Here is a 23,517-nt window from a genome sequence, read left to right as displayed (position 1 = left end):
GGCTTCACCTACTGTGGATGTCACAGTTTGGTGATGATTTGACCATCAAGGAGCAATCACATTGTCCAAGAATGTAAATAAAAGACAACATGTTTTTGCAACAAATAAATTATACTGTAATCTTGGATGTCATGTTGAGCCTTCAAGGGATATGTTGTATGAAAAGTTGTGTTCTACTCTAATTCGCAAGTCTCTCTAATGATCTGTGCATACATTCATGGAAATATATGTTTGTAAAAAGAAAAGTAGTGGATACGTTTTTTTCATGATATGAATAGTAGTTATCTTATCCTGCTCCAATAACAATTGCAGAATGCGAAGAAGTGAAGCCTTTCCTTGGCTAAACATTTATTTGAGAGGCACAGATTAGTGTGACCTCTACTTCAAGAGAATTAACTATGGTGACCCGATTAAAAGAAAAAGGTAAGTATGCCAGAGATTACATCGGGTGGTAGATCTCATGAAATGTTCTGACTCAGCTTCAACTACTAGGAGAAAGCCAGCACTTACATAAAACCCTAAACCAACAAGAAAAGCATTTCATTTGGCTCCCTATATACAGGATGTAGAGCACTGGAGCAAGAGGAAGAAAAAAAGAACTATAAATTTACAAAATCTTGAAATTCAATGAGTGATGAATTATGACATTGCTAAGTGCAACAAGGATTAAACAAAAGGAGAACCTGTAAGTGAACAGACATAACTATATTGTTGAAACTCAGTAATGATCCATCAAGAAGAAAGTGAAAGGAAGTATCAGAGAAATTCAAGACATCTGAAGGCTAACCATACTTATACACTGCTGGCCATTAAAACTGCTACACCACAAAGATGACGTGCTACAGACGCGAAATTTAACCGACGGGAAGAAGATGCTGTGATATGCAAATGATCAGCTTTTCAGAGCATTCACACAAGGTTGGCGCCAGTGGCAACACCTACAACGTGCTGACATGAGGAAAGTTTCCAGCTGATTTCTCAAACACAAACAGCAGTTGACCGGCGTTGCCTGGTGAAACGTTGTTGTGATGCCTCGTGTAAGGAGGAGAAATGCGTACCATCACGTTTCCAACTTGGTAAAGGTCAGATTGTAGCCTATCGCGATTGCGGTTTATCGTACTGCGACATTGCTGCTCGCGTTGGTAGAGATCCAATGACTGTTAGCAGGATATGGAATCGGTGGGTTCAAGAGGGTAATACGGAACGCTGTGCTGGATCCCAACGGCCTCGTATCACTAGCAGCCGATATGACAGGCATCTTATCCGCATGGCTGTAATGTGTCGTCCAGCCATGTCTCGATCCATGAGTCAACAGATGGGGACATTTGCAAGACAACAAACATCTGCCCGAACAGTTCGATGACGTTTCCAGCAGCATGGACTATGAGCTCAGAGACCATGGCTGAAGTTACCCTTGACGCTGCAGCACTAACAGGAGTGCCTGCGATGGTGTACTCAACGACAAACCTGGGTGCACGAATGGGAAAACGTCATTCTTTTGGATGAATCCAGGTTCTGTTTACAGCATCATGATGGTCACATCCTGGTTTGGCGACATCGCGGTGAACGCACATTGGAAGTGTGAATTCGTCATCGCCATACTGGCGTATCATCTGGCGTGATGGAATGGAGTGCCATTGGTTACACGTCTCGCTCACATCTTGTTCGCATTGATGGCATTTTGAACAGTGGACGTTACATTTCAGATGTGTTACGACCCGTGGCTCTACCCTTCATTCTATCCCAGCGAAACCCTACATTTCAGCAGGATAATGCACGAGCGCATCTTGCAGGTCCTGTACGGGCCTTTCTGGATACAGAAAATGTTCGACTGCTGCACTGGCCAGCACATTCTCCAGATCTCTCACCAATTGAAAACGTCTGGTCAATGGTGGCCGAGCAACTGGCGTGTCACAATATGCCAGTCACTACTCTTGATGCACTGTGGTATTGTGTTGAAGCTGCATGGGCAGCTGTACCTGTATATGCCATCCAAGCTCTGTTTGACTCAATGCCCAGGCATATCAATGCTGTTATTACAGCCAGAGGTGGTTGTTCTGGGTACTGATTTCTCAGGATCTATGCACCCTATTTGCGTGAAAATGTAATCACATGTCAGTTCTAGTATAATATATTAGTCCAATGAATACCTGTTTATCATCTGCATTTCTTCTTGGTGTAACAATTTTAATGGCCAGTAGTGTAAAATAGTAGTACAAGTATGACAGCAACTTCAATTAAATTTACATGTCATGTAAAGGAAAGAGGAATAAAAAAATGTTTAATTAGAATGGAGTAATTTCTCAGCGGGTTTGGAGGAGAATAATTTTTTGGTGGGTTTAGAGAAGATGATTTCAAACCCTGACATCGGCAGGAATGCGATAGTAGCTGAGCAATTCTGCAGAGTTGCTGCTTTATGACACAGTGCAATCCACCTCTCTCTGTGTTCAAGATATTGGCTGTGCTGGCCAGTGCAAATCTTTGCAGTACATCAGCATGTACATGTGGTTGCATCAGCTATACAATGAGAGAGTGCTGTTTTCTTCTTTTATTATGTATAAGCTATACGTAAACTGAATGAGTTAAAAACCAGGGACACAACTGAAGGTGGATTAATGAGTTATATTGTGGCAAGGATAATGTTTTGATGGATCACTGAAAATCTGTATGAAACCAAGCAAGGGATACATTCTTCAATTTATTAATTCACGTATCTTCACTCTTTTGTTTTGGGAAGTGGTAGCATATGGATGTATGCTTCGATCTGTCATACCAGCATTGTTAAAAATGTGTATTTTAACCATTAATTGAAAGTATTATAAAAAGTTATTAGAAAAGGAATATATGTATTTGCGCAATTATAAATTCAAATTCTATCTGTTCATCATTTCACTTGCCGCTGATATCCTGCATCAAGAGCTTCAGTGCAGAAAAGAATAATTCACACCATAACCTCAAGGAGCATTCCTGCATCGACATTGTCACATTCAAGACTAAACACAAAAGAATTAAAGTAAGGTAATGACCCAGACTTGATAGGCACGCACTGAACTTGGTTTACTTATACTAAAACATATTGTCCTTCTTCTTACAGATTGACAATTTTAATTGATGCATTGATTATTTGGTATGATACACTACTGGAAGCAGCAGTACATAATGCAAATTATGTTGATTGACCTCGAATGTAATGATATTAAAGGTCTGTTGATACTGGTATCACTTGAAGTTCACCCAAGACTGTGCAAAGATTCATAAATTACCTTCAAATTTATTTAACTATTCTTTCCTATCAATTTTTCCAATTACTCAAGCATTTATTAAGCCATTTCTATGTACACATTCCTATTCAGTGGTGACCATTTAAAGGACAACACTGAGCAAAATATGAACCGACCATTCAATTGTTGAGATAAGATTTTTTTGAGATACATGATTCATATTATTCTTACAAGGAACTAATGAAACATTCATCGTATTTGTTACATGTCCACAAAATTGGGAATGATAAAACAAGTGAAGGGTGTAGTTAAAATTAAATTCTGCCTACAAATGAGACGAGCTGGGAATGCTGATTTCAGTGATAAAGCTGCTATGCTGTATGCTTATATGGAGCCATCTCTCTGGCAGTAGATAATCTCTTTCCTTCCAATTAATATCCTTTACCGACAGTGCATTTCTACAGAAAAGACGAAAATTTGTACAAAAACGTCAGTAAAGTGTTAGGTAAGTCATATAAATTCTATAAGACTATGTCAGATATTAATCAGTTTCATTAGTGAATATGCAACTAAACCTACATTAACTGAAAAGTACCGATACAGATAGAATTTCATTTCTGAAAAATTTCATTCATAATTTTGTTAAAAACTATTCACAATGTAGTCAAAGGAAGCGGCCATTGTTAAAAATTCATTACAAAATGCAGTACACCAAGATGTTGGAAATCCGAGCTTGGAAACAGTTGAAGGTTATGCACCAACTCATGAACCGGCTGATGGCAACCTAAACAATGAGGCTGGCATCCCTCTACCAGTAGATGATGACATTGGTAATATAACTAATCATGATGTCAATTTTATGATGCTTGATGAGACAATTTCTGAGTTCTCGCTGGGAAACATGTTTTCAAATAGTGAAACTGAAGGGTGCAACAGCAAAAATTCCTTTGATTACTTGCTCATGACATTGCGAATGCAGGAACAGGAAACAGTTTGTAAAAACGTTGTAAATACTAGTAAGACACACAATTTGACACAACTCATGAAACAAATAACACTACAGTTTACAAGACAACAGGAATTTCAGGAAAGTGTAACACAACAACCTAAGGGCATGACACAGCAGTTCACAAAACATCAGGAATATACAGGACAGCAGTATATACAGCAAAATCAGGCATTTAAAGATTTCAAGCATAGTATTAGTCAACAGTTCAGTGAGGTGAGCAAAACTATATCCTCTCAATTATCTGACAAACTATGAGGGAAGTTGACAGAGTTAGGTAGCAGCTAAAGTAAGAAGTAATTACTGACATATTTCACAATATAAATACATTAATGGAAATGGGGTCATTCATACATGATAAACAGGAACAACTTGCAGGTGAATTACAAAACCTTAATGAAGAATATTCTCAAATTCAGGAGAAGCAATCCCAAGTGGATGCATTGGTAAAAAATGTAATGGTTGTAATCAGTGAGCTGCAAGATGTGTACAGAAACATACCTACAGAAGTACAAAAGTCAAGTCTAAGAGTGAACCAGTTAAGTTTAGAGTCAAATTTTGCCAAAAAACAGAGAGATAAGATATGTGCAGATGTAAAGGAAATAACAGAAAAAGCTAAAACCGGGATACTGGATAAGAGCAGCACCCTTGCTGAAAAGGTAATGTCAGAGTGCAAGATTTATGTAGATACAGTAGAAGAAGCTCTAAAAGAGAAAGAAAGTCAGTTTCTAGCTGAAATACATTCAGGTTTAAAGGAAGCAGAGAAAAAGTTACGAGGCAGTATTGCTGAAACTAGTGACATTACAAAACAACATTTTACAGAAAACAAACCCATGCTTTTAGAGGAGTTAGATACTCTCACTGGTTACCCACAATATGTGGCTAGCTTATCAAAGGAAAATAGTGAAAGTTGCAGAATGCAACAACAGTTGCCAGTAGCTGTACCTGTTGAGCAAGTGCAGTTGCCATGCACTATGCCACAAGTTGCGACATTCATCTGCTTTCTTTGTTCGTTGATAGTCCTCACTGTATATGTACTGCATTGTTATACCGGCTGAAAAATTGGGGGAGGGGGGTGAAATTTCCACAGTGACTACCGTAAGTAATGTAACTGACAACTACATTTCACAGTTCTTTTCTTTCACTGTTCACAATCCCCCAATATTACACACTTAATTGGCCAATTCACTACTGGTAAAGTGTGGTAAGCCTCATTAATAGGTCACAGGCAACGTATGCATACTGCTACAATAGTTTGCTGTTGAACATGTATGAGCAGCAAAAACCGAACCACACAGTTTGCCATGCACTATGCCACAAACTGTGACATTCATCTGCTTTCTTTGTTCGTTGATAGTCCTCACTGTATATGTACTGCATTGCTTTACTGGCTGAAAAATTGGTGGGGGGGTGGGGGGCGGGGGGGTGGGGTGAAATTTCCACAGTGACTACTGTAAGTAATGTAACTGACAACTACATTTCACAGTTCTTTTCTTTCACTGTTCACAATCCCCCAATATTACACAATTAATTGGCCAATTCACTACTGGTAAAGTTTGGTAAGCCACAGTAATAGGTCACAGGTAACATATGCATACTGCTATAATAGTTTGCTGTTGAACATGTATGAGCAGCAAAAACCAAACCACACAGTTTGCAGTTCTTGCAGAATAATATGATACATGTGACACTATTTTATGACAGACATTGTGATTAATTGTTCTAACACACAGCTCATTTGTGTTAGGCTTATTCCTGTGTTAAGTTGATGCATTGTTGTTAATCTAACCAATATATGTTTCATGTCTGAAAATCTACCTTGAACTGACTGCCTTGGAACCAAAAATCAGTTCTTCATATATCCTCACTATAACAGGAACTGAACTATACACTGTTCAGTGTGTAAGATACAGTATTTACAATTAAAACATAACTCATTCAATTAACTGAATAGATAGAAAAATTATTTCTTTTTAACAGTTCCTTGTACCACAAAGGTAGGCTGAATTATTTGTTTAAATAATGAAATTAAAAGATATAGTTATGCAAACAATGCTTTTGACAAACCTGGTAATTATTTTGGAATTAATTAAGGGTTGGCATTGCTAATATGTTTTCGAATAGAGCCATATAAATACTTTAAGAATCCTAGTAGTTCTTCCAAATGTTTATAATTAGTACACAATTTATATTGGTTTATAAGTCAACAATAGAACCTAAGTCCGAAACAATTACTGATTTCCCCATATAACAAAAGATATTAAGCAGGAATAGTGAAAATAAATTAGGAAATGGATTACATACACAAACTAAGCACAAAATTAGACCTGGTGCTATATTCGAAGACTGAGGGCCAACCTTTCTCTTTTATGAAAATGCAAATTATACTCATTAATGGTGACTAGGCAAAAATTAAAAATGAATTTAAGCTGGCAGATGGCAAAAAAAAGAGGAAGTAAAGAGATCCCAGCTTCCTTTGCCACACTACCCCCTCATTGGATTGGCCACATTGATAATGCAAACAGCTAACTAGACAATTCAATGACCACAAGTGACCCCAGAAAGTGGGTGTAACATTCTACACACAAAATCGTATTACATAGGAAATCTCCTCATCAAAAACTACAATACACATGTTTTTCAAATGTCTACTTATATGAACTGACCATATGAAAATTCCCATACAAAGTAATTAGGTATAGTGTATAGTACAATAGTGCAAAATATCCACAAATTATATTTTAATAAAAACAGACATCTTAATCATAAGTGATTTCCTTCTTGGATAAACAAAGATTACATTCTAACATACATATCACTTTATACTGGTCCTGTCTCGCTTCAAAGAATAAATGACCATGGGTTGCAAAAAGTTAAATCATGTACACTGCACATTGCAGTTCATTTTCAGACAGATAATTTCACTTTTTTGATGTTTAGTATTTCGCACAAGCGCTTTCACTCTTTTAAGGAACTTTAAGACATATCCTCACCAAATCATCCACACCTTCAACAGGTCCAAGTGGCAGTTAGTAAGGAAATGCACTGCTATCAGTTCCCTTTGAGGCGATTCTCCTCTGCCACAGACATGAAAAAAGTAGACAAAATACCCTACTTTAGCACACTCACTTTTAATTCTAACTAAGGAGAAGGTGTTTCACAGTAATGGCAAATAATGGTTATAACTTTGTAAATAAATGTGTTACATAGTTCTCACAACATCACAATAATTACCTCTAAAATTGACTATAGTACAAGAGGTGGGGTCTAGTAAAAATTTTAAATTCAAGTACACATTAAAAAACGAAACATTACTCTATGTCATATTGCTGTCTGGTTAAGTTTGAAAGATTTGGGTTTCTTTCCCATTTGCAAAATCAGTAAAATGCCACGTCCTGGTTTGAAATTCACACCATTTATGGTCTCACATCACCTTAATGTCCAAATTATGTACCTTTCCTCTAGCAAATCTCAAGACATGCAGTAGTATCATTGCCTTATGAAAAAAGAATAGAGTCATCATCACATAACTTAATTACTACTCAAAGCAAAATTTAAGGGGCTCGAAAATGTACCAAATCATTGCCCCACTTTTCTATGCAACCCTTAGCACTACTCTCATTCAAACATAAAATTAAATCCTCACAAAATCCAAAATGTTACCAAATTGTTGATCTGTCAGAATATTCACTTCACTCTAGAACTACAGTTATCAATTAATCAGCAAAATTACTTTTCTTTGTTCGAGTGTTACCACTTCAAGCTTGTAATTCCTCAGAACACAAATAGAAGTTTTCAGATAACCTATAGATCTGACAATGCAGCATTATATGACTTATACCTCACTAAAGTATTGCTCTTTCTTTTATGGTCTCATTCCCAGATGCGGTTTCATGAATTGCACCCAATGTTACCTAGTTCAAAAGTAGGTAATATAGTTACAACACATTTATTTGTACACAGTTATCTTTTTCATTATGGCACTCAGTAATATCTGCCAGCTCCAATATTTTACTTACATTTTGTACCTCATTAGGCAGTGGAGTGGATTCTCAAAAAAATATCTATACTGTAGAGACAGACTCCCTAATCATTAAGACCCTAACATCATTCATTATGTTATTATTAAAATACTGAAACTGAAAAACGCATGGACACAAGAAAGAAGACAGGCCCATAGTGAAAGGATGAGGAAGTTTTGGGAAAGCTAACAAGACCAGTGCTAATTAATGGTTCCACGTGCTCTTTAGAGGGAGAAACGAATTAATAATAATATTAAAGTATTGTCTCATTAACTAATAAATAAACACCTGCTCTGCTTATCCAATGCAAATTTGATTCTACTGAAAAACACTCCAGAGTAACAAATCCTTATGCTAAGGCAAACTTAAATCTGATCACTGATCACACAAAATTATCACTTAGAAAAACTATTATTTCACTGTATTCCATCAAATTGATCGAGACTTCAGCCTGAAGGACGATATACATACAAATCTTACTTATTCTTTCCACACATTACCCCAGGCAACTGTGTTTAAAGTTTTATTTCCTTAATGTTAGAAGAGGCTGTACCATGAAACACTGCTATAGCTAGATAGTTATCCTGATATACTGATTGCACTAAACACAAACAGTTCTATTACACCACAATTGATATTGAAACCTAGTATTCAAGATGGTATTTACTACATGTTGCCTCTGCTGCTGCACCACTGAGCTGATTACTTCAGATGTTAATTATATTTTTCTCATAATCTGCACCTTCTACTCTACATATGCTGATACCTTTCATTTTATGTTTACCTTACCTCTCTGACAGAAATTCTTTAACTGTGAAACCAATTTACTTTCATCGTTTCATTCTTCCATCCTCTTATGATTCCATTACTTATCACTAACTCAACATAATATAACACTGGAGAAACGTTTTCTAAAATATTCCTATACTAAAGTATCCTGCTGTACAAAATCACATGCAAGTTGAGGATAGAATGTCTCTGATTCACTTATGAACTACATATAGGCTAGGAGAAGCGTGTGCCTCAGGAAACATGAAAAATGAGACAGACAGCTGGGGTAAGCATTATCGCCACATAATGAATCCAACACAGAATGTTGAACCTCACTACTTGCTATTTGCACAATAAGTTATTCCCAAATATTACAGCAATGCTGAGGTTTTGAATCACCAATAAATTGCACTCCAACAGCTCTACTTCCAATTCCAAAGTTAATAGTACCTCTTGTTTCAAACTCTTTGATACTTTACCAGTAGCACCAATAATTTTTATTCCAGAAACATGCATCACTACTATATCTTCTGTGTTCTCAATAGATTCAAAAACTCCTGTGAAATTCCAATCAGATCACTACCACTGTTCAGTGAACGCTTAATATCTCTACCTTGAACACTTGCTGTTATTACTAGGTGCCACACTTCCTTTTTATTTTTCTTGTGATCTTCTTTATACAACAAATCCTCATTAGTCCTTTCCCTGGAAAAACTATCATCCTGCTTACCAAAATAACTATCAGACACAGTCAAATGACAGATAGTGTGGTCCTCTTCCTCATTACTACACTCCTGGAAATGGAAAAAAGAACACATTGACACCGGTGTGTCAGACCCACCATACTTGCACCGGACACTGAGAGAGGGCTGTACAAGCAATGATCACACGCACGGCACAACGGACACACCAGGAACCGCGGTGTTGGCCGTCGAATGGCGCTAGCTGCGCAACATTTGTGCACCGCCGCCGTCAGTGTCAGCCAGTTTACCGTGGCATACGGAGCTCCATCGCAGTCTTTAACACTGGTAGCATGCCGCGACAGCGTGGACGTGAACCGTATGTGCAGTTGACGGACTTTGAGCGAGGGCGTATAGTGGGCATGCGGGAGGCCGGGTGGACGTACCGCCGAATTGCTCAACACGTGGGGCGTGAGGTCTCCACAGTACATCGATGTTGTCGCCAGTGGTCGGCGGAAGGTGCACGTGCCCGTCGACCTGGGACCGGACCGCAGCGACGCACGGATGCACGCCAAGACCGTAGGATCCTACGCAGTGCCGTAGGAGACCGCACCGCCACTTCCCAGCAAATTAGGGACACTGTTGCTCCTGGGGTAACGGCGAGGACCATTCGCAACCGTCTCCACGAAGCTGCGCTACGGTCCCGCACACCGTTAGGACGTCTTCCGCTCACGCCCCAACATCGTGCAGCCCGCCTCCAGTGGTGTCGCGACAGGCGTGAATGGAGGGGCGAATGGAGACGTGTCGTCTTCAGCGGTGAGAGTCGCTTCTGCCTTGGTGCCAATGATGGTCGTATGCGTGTTTGGCGCCGTGCAGGTGAGCGCCACAATCAGGACTGCATACGACCGAGGCACACAGGGCCAACACCCGGCATCATGGTGTGGGGAGCGATCTCCTACACTGGCCGTACACCACTGGTGATCGTCGAGGGGACACTGAATAGTGCACGGTACATCAAAACCGTCATCGAACCCATCGTCCTACCATTCCTAGACCGGCAAGGGAACTTGCTGTTCCAACAGGACAATGCACGTCCGCATGTATCCCGTGCCACCCAACGTGCTCTAGAAGGTGTAAGTCAACTACCCTGGCCAGCAAGATCTACGGATCTGTCCCCCATTGAGCATGTTTGGGTCTGGATGAAGCGTCGTCTCACGCGGTCTGCACGTCCAGCACGAACGCTGGTCCAGCTGAGGCGCCAGATGGAAATGGCATGGCAAGCCGTTCCACAGGACTACATCCGGCATCTCTACGATCGTCTCCATGGGAGAATAGCAGCCTGCATTGCTGCGAAAGGTGGATATACACTGTACTAGTGCCGACATTGTGCATGCTCTGTTGCCTGTGTCTATGTGCCTGTGGTTCTGTCAGTGTGATCATGTGATGTATCTGACCCCAGGAATGTGTCAATAAAGTTTCCCCTTCCTGGGACAATGAATTCACGGTGTTCTTATTTCAATTTCCAGGAGTGTATTTTCAAACTCCAATTCTAACTCTTCATTAGGCCTAATATTATCCTCCTTTGTTCTTTCTTTCCTTAACACATTGCCATCATTTTCAATTGTAAATTCAAATACCTTGTCCACATACTACTGGATTCATCACTGCTATCATCAGTACAACTACTCTCACAATCAGACCCACTGTCACTTCCATTTGCCCTCAAATACTTGGCAACTTTGTTGATCCTTGTTTCCAGTATTAGACCACAAAACAAAACACCTGAATTCCCTATGTTCTCGTAAAAATTTACTATCCATTTTGACACTTTGGATGTCCTGAGCAACAGCAACACCACACTGTTTTATCACTTAATTTTATTGTAGTAACTTCCTCCTCTCTTTTTACAGGATAAACACTGCTACACGCACCATCATTCAGCATCTCACTAGAATTAGGATTTACACTTGCCTTACTATCATTTACATTCCCTTACCTGTGGTTACAGCACATTTATATGCACTTGGCTCTTCATCACTACCTGCTCTGGTGTGAGCCAAAACTGGACCATTATCTAGTTTAAATGGTTTGATCCAGAATTAAAATCATCTACTCCATTTCTGTTAATTGAATTTCTCCTACCATTTCTGTGACCGTGCTGGCTATCCTCCTCCCAACCATTCCCTTAATTTCTATTATAATTAGTCCTGTTCATCCTATTTACCTGAAATTCTCTCCCTGACTGATTATTGTCATCAAAATTCCTTCTACAATCTTCCACTGAGGGGTTCAAACTCTCCACTTGATCAACGTAGTTTTAAAAAATCACTAATACTACCCCTTGGGGCAGGTACAAGCAATTCTCTAATTTTCTGAAGCAACTTAGTTTCTAAATCCATAATTATTCATTCACTACCTAGCTCTTTGTCCATATAATTCAGTTTGTTTATGCAAAGCTGACAGAAACCTTTCTCAGTACCCTTCCTAGAGTCAAATCTCTCTCCTCCCCAAAATTCACTCAAAATCCTCTGCTATTTCTCTTTGAACCAATATGCATTTAAAAATGCTTTCCTAAAGTTTTTCCACGAAGTGCAACTATCAGCTACCTGAGCTGCCCATCCATACACATCTGCTTTCAGAAAACCTCTCACAAATGGCATTTTCTCTTTGTCAGTATATGTTTCAGGCAAACCATTAAATTCCCTAATGAAATCCAGTGAATACACTTCCCCATAAGGTTCAAAATTATTAAATTTCTTATAACTAACAAATGAAGGACTGTTTGGGACACCACATACTCTATGCTTTTGATTTTGTACTTCTTCCATCTTTTTTCCATTGCAGCCAATTTTGAATATACATTTTTTATTTACTTGTACTAGTTTTTCCTCTACCACTATTGCACATTTGGTTTCTACATCCGTTTCTAAATCATTTTTAATTTCATCAGTTTTGTTCTCAAGTTTAAGTCTATTTTCAGCACAAAATTTCCTGACTGCTTTGACTTCATCTTTACACTGTTTCTCAGAAGCCTCTTCCCTCCTACTATAGTCATCACAAAGCTTCTTTCTCTGTTCTACACATTTACTGCTCATCAATGTTAATTTCTCATTAGTATATGTACTACTTTCTTTATCCTTTCATTACAATCTTTAGCTATGGCCTCAACCTTGTTATTTAATTCTGAAAGATTGGAGCTGACTGCCTGAATCTCCGTTTTAATTTCTTTCTTCATTTCATCCTTTAAGTTAACCATGTCTGTTCTAAAGCTATCAGTTTTCTTTTCCACCCTATTAACGTCTTCTTTCATACTATACACATCAAAAAAAGTTTTTCATTGCCCCAACTCCGAGAGCTCTGGAACCTATACAGAAAATTGGAATTGAGATCAACATAAACACCATTCTGCCCTTTTTATTGCTGATGAGAACCACACATTGCATGTTGTACCACCATACAGTGAGACCTTCAGAGAAGGGGGTCCAGATTGCTGTATACACTGGTACCTTTAATACAGAGTAGCATGTCCTCTTGCATTGATGCATGCCTGTGTTTGTCAAGGCATACTATCCACAAGTTTGTCAAGACACTGTTGGTCCAGATTGTCCCACTCCTCAGCTGCAATTTGGTGTAGATCCCTCAGAGTGATTGGTTGGACACATTGTCCGTAAACAGCCCTTTTCACTCTATCCCAGGTGTGTTCGATAGGGTCATGTCTGGAGAACATGGTGGCCCCTCTAGTTGAGCATGTCATTATCTTGAAGGAAGTCATCACAAGATGTGCATGATGTGGGTGTGAATTGTCATCCATGAAGAAGAATTCTTCTCCAATATGCTGCTGATATGGTTGCACTATCGGTAGGAGGGTGGCATTCGCGTATCGTACAGCTATTACGGCGCCTTCCATGACTGCTAACAGTGTACTTGGCCCCACATAATACCACCCCAAAACAGCAGGGAACCTCCACCTTGCTGCACTTGCTGCACAGTGTGTCTAAGGCATTCAGGATGGTCGGGTTGCCTCCAATCACATCTCTGATTATTGTCTGGTTGAAGGCATATGTGACATTCATTGGTGAAGAGAACATGATGCCAATCCTGAGTGGTCCATTTTGCATGTTGTGGGGCCCACGTGTACCATGCTCCATCGTCTACCAAATCAGCCCCCATTAAGTCTTTCCATTCATTTAAAAACTTAACCTTTACAGCTTCATTATCAGTTTTCACATCAATCTTCTCTTGTCCATTCTTCAGCATCACTCTGTCTTATTTGTTAAGATCACTCATTATGTATCACTTAATATAAAATGGCTTTTGCTATGAATTACCTTATTTTTATTCAGTCGTTTCCTGTGGCTGCTGTGGTTGTCATCTTGATTCACCATCTGCACGGCTGCTGCAAGTTGTAATTTTCTCCGTAAGGTTCACTGTTTATCCCAGTCGGCTGAGTCCACCTGCATGCAGACTGGCTGCTCCTAATGGCTGTTTCCTTAGAACACACTCGCTGATTGGCTGTTGCACCTCCCTCTTTAATTGTGGCTACATCCATTCTGGTATTTCGAAAATAATGGAATTTCACACTCCTATAATATTGTCTCTTCACTGTCCTTGACAAAACTCTGATGATACATGTACCACACACTCACTTCATTAAAATCACTGCATTGTAAACCGTTCTTGAGTTTTCTGTTCAAAGTTCATGAGCCCTAGTTTATTATGTCCAAATACTATAGTCCTCACCTGGAAGGGCACCATAAGTGATGATCTTCATTGATAGTCCTCCATGTCAATGTACTGCATTTTTATACTGGCAGAAAAATGGGGGATGGAAGTTCAGCACCGACTACTATAAATGATGTAGCCGACAGTTGCATAGTTGTGTTTCACAGTTCTTTACTTTCACTGTTCGCAATCCCCCCCCAATATTACACAGTTACATTGGCCCATTCACTATTGGTAAATTTTGATAAGCCTCATTAATAGGTTGCAGGCAAACATCAGCATACTGCAACAATAGTTTGCTGTTGAACAGCTATGAGCAGTAAAAACCTAACCACATAGTTCTTGCAGAATAATATGGTATGTGTGACAGTGTTTCTCAAATGAATGGAACAGACACTGTCATTGTTTTAACATGTGGCCTATTTGTGTTACACTAATTCCACTGTTCAGTTGGTGCATTACTGTAAGTGATACAGACTTTCTGTCTGAAAATCGGTGGTGTACTCATTGCCTTGGGACCAAAAATCCATCCTTAATATATCCTCACAATAGTAGGCAGTGAAACTATATGTTGCTTGATGTTTAAATTAATCTCAATCAATTAACTGAATACAAAGAAAAATTCCTTATTTTTAACAGTTCCTTCTGCCACAAAGGTTAGCCCAAATTATTTGTTTAAATAATGAAATTAGCAGGTATAGTTATGCAAATAATGCTTTTGACAAACCTGCTAATTATTTTGGAATTAATTAAGGGCTGGCTTCGAATATGTTTTCGAATAGCGCCATATAAATACTTTAAGAATCCTAGTAGTTCTTCCTAATGTTTATATTTAGTACACAATTTATATTTGTTTATAGGTCAACAGCAGAATGTAAGTCATGAAACAACAAATGATATTAACTAGGAATAGTGAAAATGAATTAGGAAATTAAACTTCCTGGCAGATTAAAACTGTGTGCCCAACCGAGACTCGAACTTGGGACCTTCGCCTTTCGTGGGCAAGTGCTCTACCATCTGAGCTACCGAAGCACGACTCACGCCCGGTACTCACAGCTTTACTTCTGCCAGTATTGATTATACACATAAACTAAGCACAAAATTAGACCTGGTGCTATATTCCAAGACTGAGGGCCAAACTTTCTCTTTTATGAAAATGCAGATTATACTCATATATGTTAATGGTAATTAGGCAAAACTGAATTTAAGGTGTCACTTGGCAAAACAAGAGAGGAAGTAAAGATATGCCAGCTTGCTTTGTCACAATGGGACCTATTGCTTCAATGTATGGTACAAAAACTTTACATAAAACATAATTTCGTACTGACACCTTTATTGACTCTTATAACTAAGCACAATTAGAAAATTAAACAAACAGAACTGCAAATAAAAATGATGGTATTTTGACAGCAGCTCAAACACTAGTGACCTCTACCAGATTACATAGAAACTACATATACTCAGGTATCTGATTCCACCTGTCTGTGCATGTCTGATACTGCGTGCCCATTCACCACTGTTACATCTGATCTTTATATGCATGATGAAAGACGTTATGCCTGACCCTACAGCCAATGCTGAAAAAATGTTAGAAACTTTTGCGCATCTTTAGTCTCAGAGTTATTAGCTTATTCAGATCTACATCTACATCTGCATCTGCATCTATACTCTGCAAACCCTCATGAGATGCATGGCAGATGGTATGTCACATTGTACCAGTTATTAGTATCTCTTCTGTTTCATTCATGTATTGATAGCAGGAAGAAGGATTGTTCGAATGCATCTATGCATGCAGTAATTATCCTAATCTTATTCTCATGATTCCTATGTGTGTGATACATGGGGGATTAGAGTATATTTCCAGAGTCGCCATTTCAAGCCAGTTCTCAAAACTTTGTTTATAGACATTTCAGAGACTTCCAGTTCAGGTTTTTCAGTATCTCTGTGACACTCTCCCATAGATTAAGCAAATCTGTGACCATTCACGCTACTCTTCTCTATATACGTTCAATATCCTCTGTTAGTCCTTTTTGGTAAGGGTCTCGCACACTTGAGCAATAGCGTAGGATGGGTTGCATGAGTGATTTGTAAGCAATCACCTGGATTGTGTGCACTTCCCCACTATTCTATCAATAAACCAAAGTTGTACATCTGCTTTATCCACAGCTATGCTTATGTGATCATTCCATTTCATATTATTACAGAGTGTTACAGCACGGTATTTAACAATATCATGGAAAGAATAGTTGCTACTCACTATATAATATAGATGCTGAGTTGTGACTCCACTCTGCAGTGAGTAGCAACTATCCTTCACCTCCTGCTGCTACATTCTATCCAGAATTTTCCATTGATTATATCCAGGTATTTGTATGAGTTAGCCAATTCCAACAGTGACTCATTGATATTATAGTCATAGGAGACTGTGTTTTTTCATGTTTTGGAGTGCACAGTTTTGCATTTCTGAACACTTAAAGCATGTCGCTAATCTTTGCACCATTTTGAAATCTTATCAAGATCTGACTGAATATTTATGCAGCTTCTCTTAGATAGTACTTCATTATAGATAACATGTCTCCAAAAAGCCTGATGCTTCTATTAATATAGCCTATAAGGTCATTAATATAAAACATGAACAGCAAGGGTCCCAGTACTGTTCCTTGGGGTGTACCCTCAGTTACTTCTACATCTGACAATGACTCTCCATCCAAGATAACATGCTGTATCCACTCTAAAAAAAGTTCTCAATCCAGCCACAAATTTCACTTGATAACCCATTCAATCTAGCTTTTAATAATGAGCAAAGATGTGGTACTAAGTTGAATGCTTTTTGGAAATCAAGAAATACTGCATTTACCTGACTGCCTTGATCCAAAGCTATAAGTATGACATGTGAGAAAAGTGCAACTTTGGTTTCACATGATAAATGTTTTTGGAATCCATGCTGGTTGGCATTGAGGAAGTCATTCTGTTCAAGATGCCTCATTACATTTGAGCTCAGAATATGTCCCACGATTCTACAACAAATTGATGTCAACAATATCGGATGATAATTTTGTGGATCACTTCTCCTACCCATCTTGTAGATGGGTGTGACCTGTGTTTTTTACCAAGAACTGAATATGGTTTTTTGTTCAAGGGATCTAAGTTCATAGTTAGAAGAGGAGCTAACTCAGACGCAAATTCAATATACAGTAGAATCTCACTGGGATCACATCGGGCCCTGGAGCTTTGTTCAGCTTTAATGATTTCAACTGTTTCTCAACATCACTGACACTAACACTTTTTTTCATTAACCTTTTCAGTGGTATGAGGATTAAATTGGGGCAACTGCTCTGGGTTCTCCTTTGTAAAGTACCATTTGAAAATGATGTGAAGCATTTTGGCTTATGCTTTGCTATGCTCATTCTCAGTTCTTGTCTCATTCACTGGGAACAGGACACTAACATTGGTGCTACTAACTACCTTTACAAATGACCACAATTTCTTTCTGTTCTGTGAAAGATCATTTGACAATATTCTGATTCAGTAGTCACTGAATGCCTCATGCATTGCTCTCTTTACAGCCAAATGTGTTTCATTCTTCATCTCTCTCTATCCATAGACTTAGGCTTCATTTTACACAGGTTATGCACTACTCTCTGTTTCTTCAGAAATTTCCTTACAGTGACTGTATACCATGGAGTTCCCCTCCTATTATGGACTGTTCTGGTGGGTACATATCCATCCAAAGTGTGGTCAACTATTCTTTTAAACTTTGGCAATAATTTTTGCCACAGCCATGTCACCTTCACTGGTACCAGTTCCAATGTGGGCGTCGTCAAAGAGGTCAGGTCTATTTGTTGCCATTAGATCCTATATGTTTACATCATGAGTGGGGTTCCTAACTAACTGTTCTAGATATATAGTTTTCAGAGAAGGCATTTAGTACAGTTTCACAGAATGTCGTATCACACCCACCACAACAAAACTACAATTTTCCCAATTGATAGCTGTATTATTAAAGTCTCCACCAAGGATTACAGTACCGTGTGATTAGGGAACTTACTACAAGTGAACTGAGGTTTTCTCTAAAGTTTTCAGTTGCATCAGGAGATGAGTCTGGTAGGCAATAGAAGGATACAATTATCATTTTATGCTCAGCCCTGATAATGAGTCTTTCCTACACAATCTCACATGCAGTTGCAATTTTTATTTCAAAGGATCTGATTTTCTTGTCTATTGTGAAAAACACACCAACTCTATTTTCCATTTGCATTTCCTTTCGATATTCACTTAAATATTACCCAAAAATCTCACTTTTAACAATTTCAGGTTTCCACCTGATTTCTGTACTTGTGAGCTTCACTGCTTTCATGAGGACTTCAAACTCTGCTTCTGCAGTTTACCGTTAGTATTTTGACGCTCTTACCTGTGGGAGGCATTTCTTTCAATCTTACTTCTAGTTTTCCTACAGTTATTGTTAACATTCTCTCTGAAATTAAAAAGTCATATTAAGGCAATCTAGCCAGCATAATTCAGTAGAGATTACTGATGTACCAAAAAGTCCTCATTCAGAAGAATCCTCCTGTACTATTCATTTCCTCAGAATCATAAATCTTTTATTGTAATTTCAAAAAACTTCATAACAGTAGGTAAATTAAGTCCAAATTATTTTAAATATGTATAAAAAGATGATGGACGGTTTTGGAAGGTTACACTGTGAGCAAGATCTGTACTGATAATTATTAGACAATGTACTGTAGACATATTATGATTTCAAAATCAGAAAGCGTACTACAATTTATTTATATTGGATTTCTGGCAGTTTATTGAATGATTCAGTGATTAACTGGGCAGTGAATGTGTAATTAGTATCACAGACTGTTCCAAACTTCAGTGATGCTTATTGTGACAACTTGAACAGAATATGAAGAGTGTTATCTCCAATAGTTACTTGATGTACACTGTGTATTTGTATTGTTATGACTGTTATATTTCAAGGACAGTGATTTAAGTACTTCATTCATTGATTGTGTTAATGATATATGTTTATTTATTTATTTAATTTATTTATTTAGCATCCATGTCATCATACAAACGATATTGGACTTGTCATACATTGAAATTAACAATATAGAATATACAAAATGAAATTGTCTACAGTTGGATTTGTCATACACAGAAATTAAAATATAGAATGTATGAAATGAAATTGCCTATAATAAATGACAGTAAACTTACAGTTTCCTTCCACATAAATGGTTTATAGTAATTTGTTTCTCAGTAAAAATATATAACTAGTACTATAGATGGTAAATTATAATAAAAGCTGAAACAAACAAAGATAGAAAATTTTGGAGGTTAGTTTGTAAAGTTACTTTCTTGGTCTTCAAGATATTCATTTACTGAGTAGCAACATTTATCAATTAAAAATTTTCTAAGTACCAGTTTAAAATTTATGTTGTCCTCTAAATCTTTAATGTACTGAGGCAGTGCATTATAGAGCTTAATGCCCATGTGGCTTACATGCTTCTGAGTTCGTGTTCTCCTTACTTGTTCTATGTGGAGATCATTCTTGTTCCTTGTGTTATAGTTGTGACAGTCTGCATTTGTGTGGAGATTGCTTAGATTAGCTTTGGTTAAGAGTACACATTTAAGTCTATAGTATTGGTGATCTATAATGTCATTGTTCAGTAACCTAGCATTGACATAATTATTTATAACAATGACATTATAGATCATCAATCAAGTGTGGTATGTGGTTAGCTGTTTATCTGTACAAAATTTAAATAGATGAGAATCAATCTGGCCATAAAGTGGATGTTATTTGGCATTGAAGAGCAAGTAAAGTGGTTCAACTGGAAATCTGTTGTAGCATACATTATTGGCAATAGCCTACTTTTGACAACTAATTTGCAGCGAGATTTGATGGGGTACAGCTACTGAGGTATGTTGGTAGAGGAAATGGTTGCACACAAATGGAGTATCAGTCATTATGAGAACAAAGGAAGTGCAGCAAAGATAACATCCTCTGTTTAGTTCAGTAAAGCTGATGTTGGGCAGAAGAATTCAAAGGACAAGCTCTGGTTGAAGTGGCACAGTCTGTCCGCATGTGGGTCCACACAAAACGTTCTGTCACTAAACATACAGAAGGCTGTACCCCAGGGTGTGTGAAATTGTGGATGAGATTGAAAATTTGTTTATGAAAAGATTTCATGATAACTGGTCAGATCCAGTCATGGGACATGCCACACATAACTGGTTTGGTGAAGCAAAGGAAGGATGTTACTACAATCTGAGGCCTCTGTTCCGGTCAATAAGGAGAGCCTATAGGTCTTGACCCAAGTCTTCCACCTAACTGATCCGGTCGTAATCAAGACAGATAGAGGCATAGGTGATGTGCATCATATAGTCTGCAACAATGTTGTCAGTGCCTTCAGTGTAACACATGTTGGTCATGAACTGACAAATGAAATCAAGATATCAAAAACGCCTGGGGGAGAGTTCCTCAGATGGACTGCATAACACATCAGCCAGATGACAGTGACCCGTGTAAACCATGAGAGGTCTGCCCCCTTATCTCTTCTCAAAAGTAGTGGATGGCCTTTTAGGTGGTGAGAAGCAAACAGTCAAAGGCTGACCACTTACGCTGTGTGTTGAAGTTTATGAGAGAAAAACTGCAGAAATGGGGAATACTGGCTATCTCCTGTTGTAACACGGCACTGATAGTGAGGTCACTTGCATGCACTGTTATAGTAACATGAGCGTTGGGAGATGGATGAGCCAGGGTAGTTGCAAGCAGTAAGTCATCCTTGATTTTATCAAAGGCGGACTGCATAGGACGTGTCCACTCGGGGTGGAGTTTTCCTGCAGTAATCTTCCCACTCAGGACTTAAGTCAGAGCAATGGGAGTCTCACTGCATGTGGGGTGTGTCTCCTGTAGAAATTTATGGAGCCTAAAAATCTGTGTAACTCTTGGTAGGTGGAGGGAGGTGGCAAGAGTCACATCTGGTTGGTCTTCTCTAGTGTCGGGTGGATGCCTGATGTGTCTACATGGTGGCAGATGACGTGTAGGTACATGGTGAAAGACCCCACATATTAATTTAAAAGAATTGAAATAAAGACCGAACATTAACATTGGCAAAGACATTAATTATGAATGCACAATAATATGCAGGCAAATGAACAAAAACATCATTCACTTTTCTTTGTAAATGATTTTGTTTCTCTCTCTCATATATAGAAGGATGGTTAAGACATATTGCTCAATGTACGACGTGGTACGAGTGTTTTGTATTATATGTGATTCTGAATAATAAACGACTTAATAATAGTATTAAGTATTTTTACTGAAGTGGAGCCAAGCTGGGAGGATTTCCTTCATCTTGAGAAGCACTGGGGTCCTTGGAGTCAGCTGTCTGCATCTACAATTGAAATATAGGGGAGGAAGTCTGTGGTCCTATTTCGAAAGATTAACAGAAGTATAAGTGCTTTCAGAAGATGAAGAATATAATTAAAATGTATATAGTGATGGACACACACACAAAGAAACAAAAACAAGTGACGCAAGGTAAAGTGAATGAAGAATAGCACAATTTCATACACTCAGAACATGTACCAACAATGCAATTGTACTATCCTGTAATTTTTCTATTTTAATTATATATCTTGTTTTTTTTATTATTATTATAACAGAATACACAGCTTTTTTGATAACTTTAGTAAACGCTGATGGGACAGATATAGGTCTAAAATTGTTTACATTATCTCTTTCTCCATTTTTATTAAGCGGCTTTACTACTGGGTACTCTAATCATTCAGAAATTGACCATTCCTAAATGAAAAATTACAAATATGGCAAAATACAAGGCTAACATGTGCAGCACAGTACTTTAATATTCTGCTAGGCACTCCACCATATACATGAGAGTCCTTAGTCTTCAGTGATTTAATTATTGACTCAATCTCCCACTTGTCTGTACCACAGAGGAGATTTCAGGCATCAATCTTGGAAAGGCATCTTTATATGTGTGTATTGTGTAGATAGTAGTAATTATTGTACAGACTCTCTCTTGATTTCTATGTCTCTATTTATTCGATAAGCTTTACAAATGCTAGTGCAGGCTATAGCTCATCAGGTTTGTTTATTTTGGGTGTTTCAACGCCTCCAGCTGTGCCTGTCTGGCATGCACATGCTTTCGGTTTGTTGACCAGCTTGCTTCCCAATGTGCATGCACTGCGTTGCTCTGATACCACTTGTTTTGTGTCGAGTTGTGTACTGCATTGCACCTTACTGTGCTTTTCACTAGTTCATGTATTTCCTTACAACTGGGCTACATGCAAGGTGAAGCATTATATTTAGAGTATCATTGTCTCTAGACACATAAATGTAAAATTCTTCCTTGTTACAACCACTCATCATACCATTTACACATTTGACATATAAGAAGAAACACAAACAAAAATTTTCCTTAGCAACTAACAAAATAAATTCTGGAATGTGACTTTCCAGCAGCCTAAATCTAATATTACTATACGTATATACAGCTTAGAGGGTATACAGCCATTCATTCAATATATAAATGTTTTCAAGTCTTTCTGTGGGTAAAGGCCATTGTCTTTACCCATGTTCATGTGTACCAATCTGTATGCTCCCAGATAGGGGATTCTATTAATTATGTATGGTCCAGTGCATAGTAGTTGCCACTTGATGGATCAGTTTTCCAATTTTTGTGGATTTGGGATGAGTTTTAAGTAACACCTTCTTTCCTATATAAAATTGTGCTCTACATTTCAGCTTTCTGTCATAAATTTGCTTTCCTGTAGATAGCTCAGGTTTCAAGGTTGATAACTGCTTTTCAGATTTTATCATGCAGTGAAAATTCCTGTGTCGGTATGATGGGTAAAGGTTTCTCCCACTCGTCTATCTGTTTGCAAATTGAACATAAGCTCATTTGGTGTAAATCCACTTGATGTATGGGGAAGTTTGTTAACAAAATGTAGGAAGGGAGTGACATATTCAATTCATTTGGTATGTTCGCCTCCTTAAACCCCCTTTCTATGGGGGATGTTTCAGGATGAAATTTGGATACTAAAATGTGTTTCACTTTGTT

This window comes from Schistocerca piceifrons, chromosome 4 (genome assembly GCF_021461385.2).
Source record: "Schistocerca piceifrons isolate TAMUIC-IGC-003096 chromosome 4, iqSchPice1.1, whole genome shotgun sequence".
Taxonomy (NCBI): domain Eukaryota; kingdom Metazoa; phylum Arthropoda; class Insecta; order Orthoptera; family Acrididae; genus Schistocerca; species Schistocerca piceifrons.
The sequence above is the reverse complement of the archived record's forward strand: the minus strand, read 5'-3'. Positions refer to the sequence as shown.